Source organism: Myotis brandtii, unplaced genomic scaffold (genome assembly GCF_000412655.1).
Source record: "Myotis brandtii unplaced genomic scaffold, ASM41265v1 scaffold520, whole genome shotgun sequence".
Classification (NCBI taxonomy): Eukaryota; Metazoa; Chordata; class Mammalia; order Chiroptera; family Vespertilionidae; genus Myotis; species Myotis brandtii.
This window is the reverse complement of record NW_005369827.1, coordinates 2993114-3009141: the sequence shown is the minus strand read 5'-3', so window position 1 is coordinate 3009141 and position 16028 is coordinate 2993114.

The window sequence follows — 16028 nt, the reverse complement described above, 5'->3', positions numbered from 1 at the left end:
CCTGGAGAGTACTATGCTAAGTGAAATAAGCCAGTTAGAGAAAAACAAATACCATATGATCTCACTCCTATGTGGAATCTAATAAACAAAATAAACTGACGAACAACATAGAAACAGACTCATAGACAGAGAACAGACTGACAGCTGTCAGAGGGGATTAGGGTTGCAGGGCTGGGTGAAGGGGAGGTAAGGATTAAACAAATAAAAACTCTCCTAGACAGCAGTATGGTGATTACCAAAGGGAAAGAGGGGGCGGGAGAGGTAGAAGAGGATATAGCGGTTTAAAAGGTGATGAAAGGAGACTTGGCTTTGGGTGGTGAACACACAATACAAGGATACAGATGCTGTACTCTACAGGGTGTCCCAAAAACATGTATACACACTTTAACAGCTGATAGCTCAATTGATGTTTCTTTCTTTTCAGCCAGACTAAGCTTTGAACAAAGGAATTTCACCCTAAAATGCTACTGCAAGTTTGAAAAAGCAGTTGAAGTACAAGCACTGCCTTTATACTTATTCAAAGTGTGTATAAATGTAAAAAATGTACATACACTTTAACAGCTGATAACTCACTTAATTTTCACTCCTTTTCAGGTTGAAGCCAGACTATGCTTTGAACAAAGAAAATTTATCCACTATACTTTTTATAGGGATACACAAAAGATAACGTTTACGGTACAAAACCAGCAAAAGCTGACAAAATGAGAGAGCACAAATATAGAACTAAATGATTCTTGATGTTTGCGATTCCATTGCTGTGTGTCATCAGCAGTGCCTGGACCAGAACAGTCATCAGTTTGAAAACAGATGTTGACAAAAAATTTATTCATTTCTGTAGATTCTTTGAAATTTTGAAATGAACTGTATGCTAATAAACACTGACTTTATAATCATTCAAAGTGTGTATACATTTTTAGGGACACCCTATAGAATTGTACACCTGAACCTATATAATTGTATTAACCAATGTCACCCCAATAAAATTTAAAAAAAGAAATGAATGAAAATACAAAGAAATTATAATTTTATTATCTTGTAAATTCCAAAGATTAATGTCCAGTCTAATTTGTGTGATAATGACATTCTGTCAACCTTAATTTTTATTTTGAATTTTCAGTTGATTATGGTATATGTACTTACATTTTTCTGTATGCTTTGCTAGGAATTTTTATAATAGGTGACATTTTAATCCAGAGGTGATGGAAAAATATCTGTGATATTTAAAATATGTATATATATAATAAAAATAAATAAAATAAAATTACATATACAAAAATATTTACATATACGACTGCTCTAGATATACCAACTCTCTTAAACCTGCCAACCTTCAGGCTAAATACCACTAACTGGAAACTGAGGCACATAACCCCAGCTGTAAATGGCCACCCAGCTAGTAAAAAGAGATCTAAGATTTGAACTCATGTAACCTGGTCTAGAATCTATGCCCTCAACACTACACTTGCACTGCCTCTTGGAAGGACATGATGCTAAACACCTAAAATTTCTGGATTTTGCTACAGTGACCTAAAATCTGTTTTCTAATTGGAACACGTAGAATGCTAATTATAAAAATATATTTGCTACTGATGCACTCTTCTGTGTCCAAATACAGATTATCTCTGTACCTCCATTTTCTCATTCATAAAATACTAATAATAAAAGAACTCATTTTGTAGCATTGTTGCAAGAATTAAATAAGATGTTACATCAATCTAGAGCAATGCTTGTCATATAATAAGCTATTATTATTATTGTTGTTATTGTTGTTAAGATTATTAAAGGCTGTTTATGGTATTTGTATGAAATATTTTGCTTTGTACTTGGTTTTTGGTTTTTGTGTGTGGGTGTTTTTTGGTCAGTCCTAGATTTGTGGGGGGGGGGGGGTCACTTACAGTTTAAATTCAATATTATTTTTTATTAGTTTCAGGTATACAGCATAGCGATTAGACAATTGTATACTTCAGAAAGTGTTCTCCCTGATATTTCCAATTGGCACCATATATAGCTATTAAAAGATCTGAATCACATGCAAGACTGAATATTTTAAATAAAGAGGCCTGCATCTTGAATAATAGAATAGGAACTATTCTTGTAATTGAAAGTGACTGAGAAGTTACAGAACCTGGTCAAAAAGTCCTTATGAGACAGTTCCAAATGTGTAGTTGAGAACATCCAGTAAGCCAGGTTTGGTTAAAAAGAACCAAAAGGAACCAAACAATTGACTCCATAGGCACCATAGCTGTGTGGGAACCTACAGGCTCATTCTTATGTGATGCTAGGAGCCAACAGTTCGATCATCCAACAGATATTTATGCTCCCACTACTAGGATATACAATTCACTGTAGATGCAGAAAGGATTAGGACCTGGTCCCTATCTTCAAGGAGCCTAAAGGAAACTGTTACAGCTCTTGGCGAGGACTTAAGTCACTCCCCAACCATGATCTGAAGTGAGTGGCCCAGTCTGGACACACTCTCCAACTGTCGAATCACTTTGAGTCTTTTCAGAATTCTAAGATCACTTTCTGCTCTAAATTATTTGATGCTCCACAGATTTCAGTGACAATAATTAAGTCAAGAGCTTTGCCCCTTCTGTTCTCTGCATTAAGAATTGCAGCTTCGAGAAAGTTTTTTTGGGGAAACCAAGATGGCGGCATAGGTTAACGCCGGAGTTTGCTGCCTCGAACAACCACTTCAAAAATACAACTAAAAGACGGAACGGACATCATCCAGAACCACAGGAAGGCTGGCTGAGTGGAAGTTCTACAACTAGGAGGAACCGAGAATCAGAGGAGGCACAGTGCTGAAGTAAAATACTAAGGTGCGGAGTGCGATAAAGAATTAATTTGGAAAAAATTGCAGCTTCTGCCCAGCTGGCATAGCTCAGTGGTTGAGCATTGACCTAGGAACCAGGCGGTCACAGTTCGATTCAGGTCAGGGCATATGCCCAGGTTGCAGGCTCAATCCCCTGTAGGGGACATGCAGGAGGCAGTAGATCAATGATGTTCTCTCATCGTTGATGTTTCTATCTCTCTCTGCCTCTCCTTTCTTCTCTGAAATCAATAAAAATATATATATTTTTAAAAAAGAATTGCAGCTTCTTTGTAGTCGGGCAAGGTTTTCAGACCAATCCAGTTCCTTTTCTCCTTCTCTGCCTTTGTTTGTCTTTTCGCTGTCTGTCTGGTGGAGACAAATGGGGCAGGCATTGAGAATGGGAGAAAAGGAAAGAAGAATTGATCTAGAAATACATTTTCAGTTCCAGTTTTTTAAAAAACTGGATTAAGATGTCCACATTACCTGCTAGCAGTTTGAAATTATTCATGCAAACATGCTAATATTTTCTAGTGGAACTGGCCCAAGGGAACCTGAGGGAAACCTGGTAAAGGCCAGTTTTCAGTAAACCAGTGAATTTTCACACTATCAGAGTTCAACCATTGCAAACTCACACAACCAAAAGTCATCCATAACCCGCATTCCAAACCACTAGTGGAATTTCATGATCCCCTAGAAGCTTAAGAAATTAACAACTCTATTCTCGAATTTGGGCTCCTCAAAGACAAGTTGATTTTTAATGGCATGTCCCATACTTAGTGCATATCAGTATAAACATAACAGTTTTGCTTTGAAAAGAATGCATAGTAAAGCTATAAAAGTGTTCAGTGCTTTTATAGCTATAAAACCCAAAAACACAGAGTCTACTCACTGAAGTAACAAAGTAAAGTTGATAACAAACATCTAAGATGCTAATAAGAGAGACTATTGAATTACATGGTGGGTTAAAAGACAATACATCAGCCAAAGAAGGAAGAGAATTATCATGCTGTCTGTCTGGTGGAGACAAATGGGGCAGGCATTGAAAATGGGAGAAAAGGAAAGAATTGATCTAGAAATACATTTTAAGTTCCAGTTTAAAAAAAACAAACCACTGGATTAAGATGTCCACGTTACCTGCTAGCAGTTTGCAATTATTCATGCAATATTTTCTAGTGGAACTGGCCCAAGGGAACCTGAGGGAAACCTGGTAAAGGCCAATTTTCAGTAAACCAATGAATTTTCACACTATCAGACTTCAACCATTGCAACCTCACACAACCAAAAGTCATCCATAACCTGCATTCCAAGAAAAATCAACCAAAAAAATGAGTTCACGTGTCACCTCTGACACGCATGTTATAGGTTTGCCATCACTGTACTAGAGGCCTGGTGCACCAATTCGTGCACAGGTGGGGTCCAGCCGGACCACCCTGATTGGGGCTGATCGGGCTGGGACGGCTGGGCAGAGAGGCCGCATAAGGTTGGCTGGCCGGCCCTGCCCCCTATTGGGGTAGGGGATGGGCAATTGGGGGTGGGGCTGGCCACAGGAAGGAGCCATGGGTGGTTGGCTGGCTGGCCCCACCTCTTGGTGGGACTCCTGGTTGAACTCTCAACAAGTTGATTTTTAATGGCATGTCCCATACTTAGTGCTTATCAGTATAAACATAACAGTTTTGCCTTGAAAAGAATGCATAGTAAAGCTATAAAAGTGCTCAGTGCTTTTCTATCTATAAAACCCAAAAACACAGAGCCTACTCACTGAAGCAACAAAGTCAAGTTGGTAACAAAAATCGAAGATGCTAATAAGAGAGACTATCGAATTATATGGTGGTTTAAAAGACAATAGATCAGCCAACGAAGGAAGAGAATTCGCATCTATTTTGCTTCTATATCTTAACTTAATAAAAGGAACACATGGCATCAAGTAAGTTTGGATGTCATGTTTGGATGCCATCAAGTTGGTGTTGGATGTCAACATCTTCTTTTCTCTTGTTATGATTTCGAAACCAAATATTGAAAAATAGAGGGAAATATTATCACCGTTTTAAACCAAAATCCTTTTGAATGAGCTGCAAATGTGACATCTGCAGTCATCACGTTACCTGAAGGTTACAGGTGAGATTCAAGTTTTAAAAAAGAAGCTGAAGTCTGCAAGGCTCAGGGGAGCCAAGTTTCCTAAGGGCAGAGAGAACCCCTTGGCTTGGCTCCCTAGGAAAGTGATGGTGAACCTTTTGAGCTCGGTGTGTCAGCTTTTTGAAAAACCCTAACTTAACTCTGGTGCTGTGTCACATATAGAAATTTTTTGATATTTGCAACCATAGTAAAACAAAGATTTATATTTTTGATATTTATTTTATATATTTAAATGCCATTTAACAAAGAAAAATCAACCAAAAAAATGAGTTCACGTGTCACCTCTGACACGCATGTTATAGGTTTGCCATCACTGTACTAGAGGCCTGGTGCACCAATTCGTGCACAGGTGGGGTCCAGCCGGACCACCCTGATTGGGGCTGATCGGGCTGGGACGGCTGGGCAGAGAGGCCGCATAAGGTTGGCTGGCCGGCCCTGCCCCCTATTGGGGTAGGGGATGGGCAATTGGGGGTGGGGCTGGCCACAGGAAGGAGCCATGGGTGGTTGGCTGGCTGGCCCCACCTCTTGGTGGGACTCCTGGTTGAACTCTCAATTGAACTCCTGGTCAAGGAGACAATTTGCATATTAGCCTTTTATTATATAGGATTTTGCTTCTATATATTAACTTAATAAAAGAAACAGATGGCATCAAGTAAGTGTATTGGTGCTGGATGTCAACATGTTCTTTTCTCTTGTTATGATTTCAAAACCAAATATTGAAAAACAGAGGGAAATGTTATCACCGTTTTAAACCAAAATCCTTTTGAATGAGCTGCAAATGTGACATCTGCAGTCATCACGTTACCTGAAGGTTACAGGTGAGATTCAAGTTTTAAAATGAAGAGGACAAACACTGCGTCCCCATCAGGACCCCAAAGGCCGGGGCTTCTGTCCTTGTGCTCCCTCCCATCCCCCTCACCTCTTGCAGGCCCTCAGGAAGCGATAGGAAGGGGTAAGTGAAGAGTCCTGGTGCTTATAGATATGTCTTCATGGTGCGGAGGCCTGTGGTCTGTGCACTAGGGTTGGTTGTCTGCACAGGACAGGCTCATCCGGGACTCTTGTCACTCAGAGAACGAACGTGACCCGGAGGACAGCCTGTGACCCATCTTCATGGTGCGGGAGTCAGACAGACATCTGAGGGCTGACTGCTGGCGTGCCTTTTTCACTTGATATTAGCCTAAACTAGAACTGCTCATCTGAGAAGGACCCCATCCACCCTCCCATCAGCCAGGGGCTCGGTTCTCAGTGCTGACGCCCTCTTAGCTCCTTGTGTCAAACTCCCAAATAAAACCGATGGAGCTGAGCAAAGATTCTCACATCAGCAGAAAAGGTTAAATTTTTCTGAGCTTCTGCTAGCACTCGTCCCACCTGTGTTTTTCTGGCTGCACCTGTCGGCCTACTGGGTGCCCTGCACCCACAGGGGACAGGAAGCAAGGCCGTTTCTGATGGAGGCAGGCACCAGGGTCCTTCCCCAGGGTTTCCACGCTCTCATTGTGAGCCCATACCTCCCAGCCGCATGAGCACTCGTCCCACCTGTGTTTTTCTGGCTGCACCTGTTGGCCTACTGGGTGCCCTGCACCCACCGGGGACAGGAAGCAAGGCAAGCCGTCCTAACACAAGGCCATGTCTGATGGCAGCAGGCACCAGCGTCCTTCCCCAAGGTTCCCACACTCTCATTGTGAGCCCGTACCTCCCAGCCGCATGTAAGCCCAGACTTCCTTCCGTTTCAGGCCTAGACGTGCATCTAACTGCTGGCATCTCTGTTTTGTGTTCCATTGTGTCCTCCTGTCCTCCTGTGTCCCCTAGTCAGAAAAGAGCACATCTTCCGTCCAGTCGCCTGCCTGGGCTCCTCCCCATTCACCAGCCTTGCCAGGCTGAGGTGAGGATGGAGGACGAGGAGGTGGCTGCCCCCAAGCATGAGTGTAAGGGCCATGCCCCTGTCTGTCCCTTCCTGTCCTCTGTGTCTGGTGGGGAGCCAGGTTCATATAAAAATAAACCTTTGTAAATAAACCTTTGAAAAAATAATCAAATAAATAAATTAAATTAAATTAAATTAAATTAAATGAAGAGGACAAACGGTGGCTGCCCCCAAGCATGAGTGTAAGGGCCATGCCCCTGTCTATCCCCTCCTGTCCTCTGTGTCTGGTGTGGAGCCAGGTTCATATAAAAATAAACCTTTGTTAATAAACCTTTGAAAAAAATAATCAAATAAATAAATTAAATTAAATGAAGAGGACAAACAAAATATTCCATTTTAGTTCTCTACAGAGACTGTTTAGTAAACCACGAGGAGGGGTCAAAGGAGTTGGCCTTATCTGCTACAACAACTGTTCAGATTAGCACACAGGGAGGAGTACACAGTGAGTAACAGTTCAACTGACCTGGGATCAAATCCAACCCTAACTCCACTGGTGCAGCCTGGAGGAAGTCTGAGCCTCAGCGTCCCTGTCTGCAAAATGGGCCATCTGCCTGCTGTTAGGAGGATTCAATGAGGTCATGAAAGAAACTGTTTAGAGCAGTGCCTCGTGCATAGCAGATACTCAGTAAATAGATGGTTTGGCTTAATGGATAGAGCATCACCCTGTGGACTGAAGGGTTTTAGGTTAGATTCTGGTCAAGGGCATGTACCTTGGTTGCAGGCTTGATCCTCACCCCCTAGGGCGCATGCAGGAAGCAACCAGTTGATGTGTCTCTCACTCATCGATGTTTCTCTCTCGCTGTTTCTACAGGTTATTGAACAAAACATCCCTAAAAGCCACCTGTCCCACCCACTCCTTTCTCTGCTGATAAAACAATGCTGGGACAATCCCATGTTTCTAAACCAAATGGAAATCAGAGAACTTTAAGCTTCCAGAAACTTTAAGATTGTTTGAAATATAAACCTCTTCACAGTAAACAATAAGACTTCACGAAGCAGCTTGTCCTCCAAAGGAGGCTCTTTGGTTTCCTGTCACCACTCCGGACCCACGCTGTGACACAGACACCGTGAGGTGCGCTGTAGTGAGCCATAGCCCGGCCTGCCCACGGGGAGTGGCCGTGAGTGGAAAATTCCCGGACCCTGTGGCAGAGGCCCCAGAACCCAGACCCCAGAACGCTGGGGGACCAGGCACGCTGAGTGGCACAACGACAGCCTTGGTAAGTAACGTAAGTTCTTTCTAAGCATAACAGACAACAGGCCCACAGATCTTTGTCCTCTGAGAGGCCTGGGGTCATCTTCCTCTGCACAGGCCACCAACTGAAGTGGCTTCTATCAGAAAAACAAGGGAGGCAGAGAGGAGCCATTTCTTCCTTAAACCCTGACCGAGAGTTAGTCCTGGAATCTGCTTTTTAATAACTTTGATGATAAGTCAGAATAAAAGCAGCCTTGAACCAAGTCTGAGCCGCCTTCTCAGCCATCCTCACACCTGGCCAGGCCTCGCCCGCACATGTGCCGCTCTTCCTCCGCCCTCCTCTGAGGCAGACATTACTAATGGACCGCAGCACCTTTCCTGCCAGTCCAAATGTGCCCCACAATTCCTCTCAACGCTGTACTTCAGGGGGCTACTGCCATCCACCCCGAGTTAGCAAGCACGTCAGACCCAGCTTGCCAACCCTGACAGAGACAGAATTTATGCTGATGACAGAAATACTCAACAACTCCAAGCTAAAGAAATGAAGAAACCCAAATCAGTTTGTGCTGCCACTATTTTTCAAACCAGAGAGGGCACACAGTAAAGAATATATTGGGGGCGGGGGAGGGGGATATATTGCTCTATATTGGCTCTCTCACTTTACATTTAAATTGTTTTCATGACTTTCCAATCGCACATCTATTTTATTTTATTTTATTTTATTTCATTTCATTTTTTGGTTAATTCATACCCGAAGTTATTTTTCCATCGATTTTTAGAAAAAGTGGAAGGGAGGGGGAGAAACAGAGAGAGAGAAACATCGATGAGAGAGAGACACATCAACTGGTTGCCTCCTGCATGCACCCTAGGGGCTGAGGATCAAGCCTGCAACCAAGGTACATGCCCTTGACCAGAATCTAACCTAAAACCCCGCAGTCCACGGGGCGATGCTCTATCCATTAAGCCAAACCATCTATTTTTAAATTGCTTCTCCTTTTCCAAGTTGTCTCCGATTCACTTCTTTCTTGTAGCCTCTTAAACGTGTGGCCGTTTGGTGGCTAGGTGTAGCTCTCCACTTAAGAGCATGTCTCCACTTTAGACCTTTCAGCATTTAGTGCCCTGTCAGTGTCTCTGTCAGCAGAGCTCTGAGTGAGCCCAACCCTCCCTGGAAGCGGTGATTTAGTGTGTGAGTTACATGGTGATTAGAACGGGTGTCAGGGAAACGGCGTAATATGTGTAATGTGGAGGCTGATGGAGCTGGAGGAGCTGGAACCGTCTGGATGATTTCTGACGCTCTTTTTAATGTCAATTATTCTTATGACCAATCATTCAAAGCTGTCTATTACCTAATAATAATAATAATAATAATATTTTCCACTTCATGTTGTACCTTTCACCAGGGGATTTCCAAGCGCTTTGCAAACATTCATTAGCACTTTATGAAAGGGCCAGGTGATATATAAACACCAAGTCATGTGCTCCTGAGAGCAGCCATTGCTAGTTCCCTTGACACCACATTCAGGTGAAGGCAGAAATGAAAAAAGACAGTGGAAATGAACAGTCAGATGTCACCGTTACCGGTGTTTACTGGGCACCCACAGGCCCTCAGCAGGGATGCGCCCCATTTTCTTCTCTCTCAGCTGCTGGGAAAGGCGGTCTCTTTCCCTCCTCTGGCTGCCTCTCCTCATCCACACAGACACCTCCTCCTGAGACACGGTGCAGACCACTGTGCAGACGGCCCGGAATCCGGGCTTCTTTCAGCCTCGAAACTCTTAGAATCCCTGCTAAGAGGGGCATCTCAATGGGAGGAGATTCCGGCTGTCCTAGAGATAATCCTTATGGAACCCCATTAGACACTGGCCAGGAGACATTCCACCGGACCTTAAATAAAGGCACAAGTCTCTCATTAAATATATTAGGAGGCACTAACAGGAAAATTCCTAATAACAAGTCTGCATGTATTATTTACTCCCTCTTATTCAAACACACATGCAGTGATCCTTGGCTTATCTTCCTTAAGAAAAATGGTTTTAATAATATTAAAACCCTCTCCTTTGACTTGAAGGACAAAGATTGCATAACAGACAGCTAAGGGGTTTCTGGTGTCACATCCAGGAAGTCACATGGTAAGTTGCACCTGCCCCCAGGAAACCCCTACCCTCAGGGTTGCACGTTCCTATTCAAGTTCCTCCTGGTGCTTCCTGCTCATAAATTTCAGCCCATCTTTTGGGACACCCAGCCTCCCCTCTCAGCACGAATCCCCTCCCCGACCCCAGGCACACTGCACGTCTGAACAGCTCAGTGTACAGCGGCACCTTGCTCAGGGCTTCAGCAGAGGGAGCGGGAGGGCTAGGCTGCCGGCTGCCCCGCAGCACAGGGAGGGCACAGGCCTAACAGAGAGTCCACTCCTGGCCTCTCACCTCCACCCGTATGAACTGAAGGCACATGCATTTATTTCCCCAGTTCTATAGCTAATAATCGTTGGGCTAAACAGACACATTCCCCCAAACAATTGCCATTCATTCACTCTACACGTATTTATTGGGCACCTGTGTTCCCGGAAGTCATGTAGGTGCTGCTAGATTTGGGAGATTTGGGAGACGGTGCTCCTCCCTTACACTTTGCATCCTAGCAGTGGGGTGGGCTGGATATCGGTTGGTCTCTGGCAGCAACCCAGACGGGAGAGGATGGTGACAGGGACAGGGCCATGATGGTGGAGATGGACAGTGTACGATGTTGGGTATAATCTATTTTGGAGGAAGAACTTGGCAGTGAACGAGATGTGAGGAGTGAGTTAAGAAGAGGAATCGAGGCCCACTGGAAGGTTGGGGACTTGAGCCGGTATGTATGTAATGGTGCCATTTACAGAGATGCTGAAGACTGGGGCGGGGGCGGGGTGGAAGGAGGCAAATCAGACAAGGCATGCAAGTGGAGATGCCAGGCTGAGAGAGGAAATGTGGGTGTCATCAGCAGCTAGAGGGGCATTGAATGCGGGGGGAGGTAGGGGGACTGGACAAGCTGGTGGAGAGGGAATAGTTCCTCAGCTCCGCCCATAGTGGAGAGATGAAGAGAAATCATTTCTAACCGTTCAGAAATGTCAACGAGCTGTTTTCTCAACAGTCAGTGTGTCACATTAATATGCAGAACAATGGTTCATTTCTTTCCTTCATTTCCTACTTCCCAATTGTGTACCTTCAGGCCAGAAAATCAGAAAGAGGTCCAGCTCGATCCACACACTTTTAACAGCTGCTCCTGATAGTCGGGAAGGACATGCAGCGAGAATAGAGCCACCATTGTCTAATAACTATGCACCTTACTAACTACAGATAAGAAGTTTTCTTACAGACCCTGGGAAACTGGAGGATGAAACAAGGCTGTAAAAAGATAAGATGCCTCAATGGGTCCATCACTCAGAAAAGAAATACATTTTGAGAATAGACCAAGGACAGGACACGCTTTGATTTGGTTGCTGTGCCCGGACCCTGACCCCCTCTGGGAGTTTTTCTCAGAAATGCTGACCATTCTCCGGTCCCAGGAATGGGCTGAGCTGTTGGTAACATCATAGAAGATTAGCCACCTTGTTATCGGACTTTGAGCTCCTGAAGGCCGGACTGCAGATCTTACCTCCCCTTTCCCTGTTACACTTCCAGCTCGAAGCTGCATGTAGCTCTCTTCTCCCTCGTGTGTATACAGCCAGCCAACTGCCAAGGGAGGTCAGAGCAGAATTTCTACGGTGACCGACTGCTCTCCCTATGCTGCCGGCATTATTGGAATAAATGCTCATAAATGATTCAATCCTATCTTTGCTTAATTTGGATCAAGTAATGACAGGTGGCCTCAGACCCACTGTGTCCAGTTTAACTCCCTTAAAAATGTAAAGAGAAGGCTTGAGCTCATAGGGGTGACCTGATTATACTTTTTCCAGTGGACACTCTCTCTCCTTGATTTCTCTCTGGGGAAAGGAAGGGATGGCTTTATTCACTCAAGTATTCAAAAACATTTACTCAGCACCTAAGATGGGCCAGGGTCCAGTGCTGGGGTTATACCATGGAAGAAAACAAACAAAATATCTCCCCTTACAGAACCTACTTTCTAGTGGGTGTTAGGGTCACTGAAGAAGTACACAAGAGGCCGAAAGGGGTAAAGAATTATGAATTTATTAGGTCATCTGGAAACCAGATGGGCTGAGCCCTAAAATGGTGCCAGCACCCAGGGATGTGGAGTCAGAGATTTTAAAGGACTCTAGGTGGGCTTTTTTGGCAGGGAATTCTCTGGGTGAGGCTGGATCCTGGCAAGTCCAGAGAAGCAAGGTACTGGTCTTAACTAGTGGAATGTGGTCTGAGCAAAAGGGAATATCGGTTGCAAACTGATCTAAAGGTCAGTTTCCCAGGGGAGGGGGTAACAATTTGATGATTTGATCAGACCTAACAGTGAGGGAAGGCAGAAAATAAACAACAGACAAGATTTTGAAAACTAAATAATACCATGTCTTAGAAACCAGTAAGGTCTATGGGAAAACTAGAACGGAATAAGGGCATTCAGAGCATGAAGGAGGGTTTAAGTAGGGTGGTTGGGGTAGGTCTCATAGGCAGGTGACATTACAGCAGTGACTTTGAGGTGAGGAGTTAGCTTAGCAAATTAGGAGACAGTGTTCCAGGCAGAGGGAACAGGAAGGCCCTAGTCAGGAACAAACCTGGCGTGTTGGAGGAACAGCAAGGAGGCCGGTGTGACTTAAACAGTCCCGTCTGTCATGCACTCCCTTCCCAGCACCCACAGAGCATCACTAGTCCTTCAAAGCCCAGCTCAAATCCTGCCTCCTCCATGAAGCTCTCCCCAAACCCCACAGGCCACAGTGGACTTTTTCCTCTCTGGACAACCTCAGTACCCACCATCGAGGTCACCTAGCTTAGCACTTGTTTTCACACAGCTTCATTGATTTTGCCTTCCCAACCAAACTCCGGGGCCTTCTGAATCCGGGGGACCATTGTTTGTAGTCTTTGTGCCATCCATGGCACGTGATAAGTAAATAAGAAACATGCCACTGATTTATTGACTAAATGAGCAATTCTTAAATGATTTATACTTGACTTTGAAATGCAGGCACATAAATATGCATACACATATGCCTAGAATCTTCCCCCTACCTAGTACTGACCCGTCTCCAGGATCTGGCCTTAATAGCAAAAGACTGAGACTAGGGTGGACAGAAGGCATGGGAGGGAGAGGGAGCTTCAGGTGACTGACTTGTCTGAGAGATGAGCGGCTCTGTTTTGGAGAGGGAAGCAGAGCACCTCGCCACATCCTCCAGCTTTACTAGTAATAAAGCCGATCAGCATTTCGCTCCTTGTGTTCTCAATTGCTTAAGAACCTGTAGAAGCAGAAGGGTGATTAATTAGCGCCCTCAGACTTCCAACACAACTGAATTCTCCTGATAACAAGGCATCTTAGAGAAGTCTCTGAGATATTTAAACATTCAAACACAGTAGCACATCAGTGATAACGTCTAGAAAGATGAATGAATCGACGATTCTTCCAATAAACGATGGTGTCTTGTGGCTCTAATATATCACGTAGTAACATGTTCAATGAAATTCTTCCAACTAAGAACTACTCCCGAGTCTTCATTTTAACAAATGAGAAGTAAAACTATTCTAATGCCCATGAACATTTTCAAACTGGCATTGAGCATCCCCTGCGATGAGGCACTGAGAAGCACACAGCATCACCACGGGGCTAGTCCTGACAAAAAATGCACAATTTGACACAGATCAGAAGTAAATAGACAAACCCAAATTGGTTGGCAGTTTACAAAATAAGGGGCCAGGTACTCTTCAAAAACGTCAATGTCAGGAACTATAAAGAAAGACAAAGGAATGTTGCAGATTAGAAGAGGCTAAAAAACATGATACTTACAGGCAATGTGTGACCCTGGAGTGGAAAACAATTGCTAGAAAGGAAACCTTCAAGACAATTGGCAAAATTTGAATAAAAACTGCATATTAGGTGTCAGTGTGAAATTGCCTAGATTTGATGAGTTCATGATGTTGATGTTTTTTTAAAAAACATGTTTTTATTGATTTCAGAGAGAGGAAAGGAGAGGGAGAGAGGGATAGAAACATCAATGATGAGAGAGAATCATTGATCGGCTGCCTCCTGCACGCCCCCTACTGGAGATAGAGTCTGCAACCTGGGCATGTGCCCTGACCAGGAATTGAACCGTGACCTCCTAGTTCATGGGTCGATGTTCAAACACTGAGCCACACCAGCCAGGCAGGTGATGCTCTTAATGTTCTTAGGAAATATTTGCTACTACAATCATGATCTTTGCAATTTACTCTCAAAAGGTTCAGCAAAAAATAAATAGCATCTATTACATATCATAGCATAGCATAGCATAAGTATGCATAGATAGAGCAAATGTAGGGAAATGGGTTGACCTAGGTGAAGATATATGACAACTCATTGTATCACTCTTAGAACTTTTCAGTAGATATGAAACTTTTCAAATTAAAAGTGAAATTTTAAAAAAAGGATACAACAAGATACTAGAATTCTTATGTACTCTTCAAACTTTGAGAGAGGATTAAATAAGTCTTGAGGATGCCATTAAAATAGAAAATAATTTTGGAACAAATCCCCCACCTCACATGGGGACCTCATATGGGGATCTAACTGTCTGAGCTACTGTTTTCCAATCTGCATGTCAAAACCAGACCTACCCGATGTGCAGGGAAGAAAGTGGCTCATAAATTGAGATTGTTTGACTGGCTCCATTTTGGGTCATTTGTTAGCACTCCTCACTTTCCGTTCCTCTCTGACTTTACTTCCTTCCATCTTCTCCACCCCCTTTCCTGTCACTATATTAAAACACGACCGTGCCTTCACATGGCATTAAGAAAATCAAACGATTATCCAACGTTCAGACTCAGCTATCCCAGAGATAGTGCTTTTAAAATACATTCACCCTGCCCTTAGGACTTTGCATGGAAATAAGCATGCATTCATCCACTTTATGGTATGCCTCTCTGTTTTACTATTTTTTTTAAAAAAAATTCATTGAAAAGGGTCCAAGATAGACATGCCTTATGCCAAATAGTTTAAGATGAGGTTTCAATGAATAATTATGACCATTTTATATAATTCATTGCCATCATAAATTTCAGGTAATTTGCAAATTCTATTTTGGTTACACAGCTACAATACCTTCATCTCCTCTTCGTCAGAACATTCACAAGGCAATGCAACATTTATGGACTCTCAGTATGTGTCAGGCACTATGCTCCATACACATTATCTTGTTGGATACTCACTATGTTATTAGCTATGTGGTATTACCCATGTTTTGCAGACAAGAAAATTGAGGCTCAAATAGTAAGTCACTTGTCCAAGGACACACGACTTAATAGCAGAGCCAGAACCGGAGCCCAGAGCTACCTGACTCCATAGTCCAGACCTGAACACTACTACATACCCATCCCATTGCCTGCAAAGCCTCATCTTGGATTCCATCAGAGTAGCATGAGGCCCTGGGGAGACTCCAGAATCTTGAGAAAACTCAAGGACATGCCAAATAGGAAAACAAGGACATTTCCTACGGTAGGAAGAATGAAACTCTTCTTCTAAACCCTTACTTTCTTTGCATGAATTGCTTGAACTTCACATACATGGGGGGGCGGGGGGGCGTATAAAACCAACACATTTTATTGACATCTTTTCTCTTTGTGAGACTTCCCTGGGCAATTTGGGATTATCTTCTGCCATCCACCCAAAACTTCAAAATGCCTGCTTTGTACAGATTGCACCAAAAGCTCCAGGACATAACTCACACGTAAAAAGTACAATACGGAGTATGAAAATCTGAAATACGCACTGCATAAGTAATGGCAGTAAAAAGCCAATGATATTTTAAAGATATTTTAAAGATTTAGTATTTATCATTGTAACACAGCTTTTATGTCTGATGCTATACG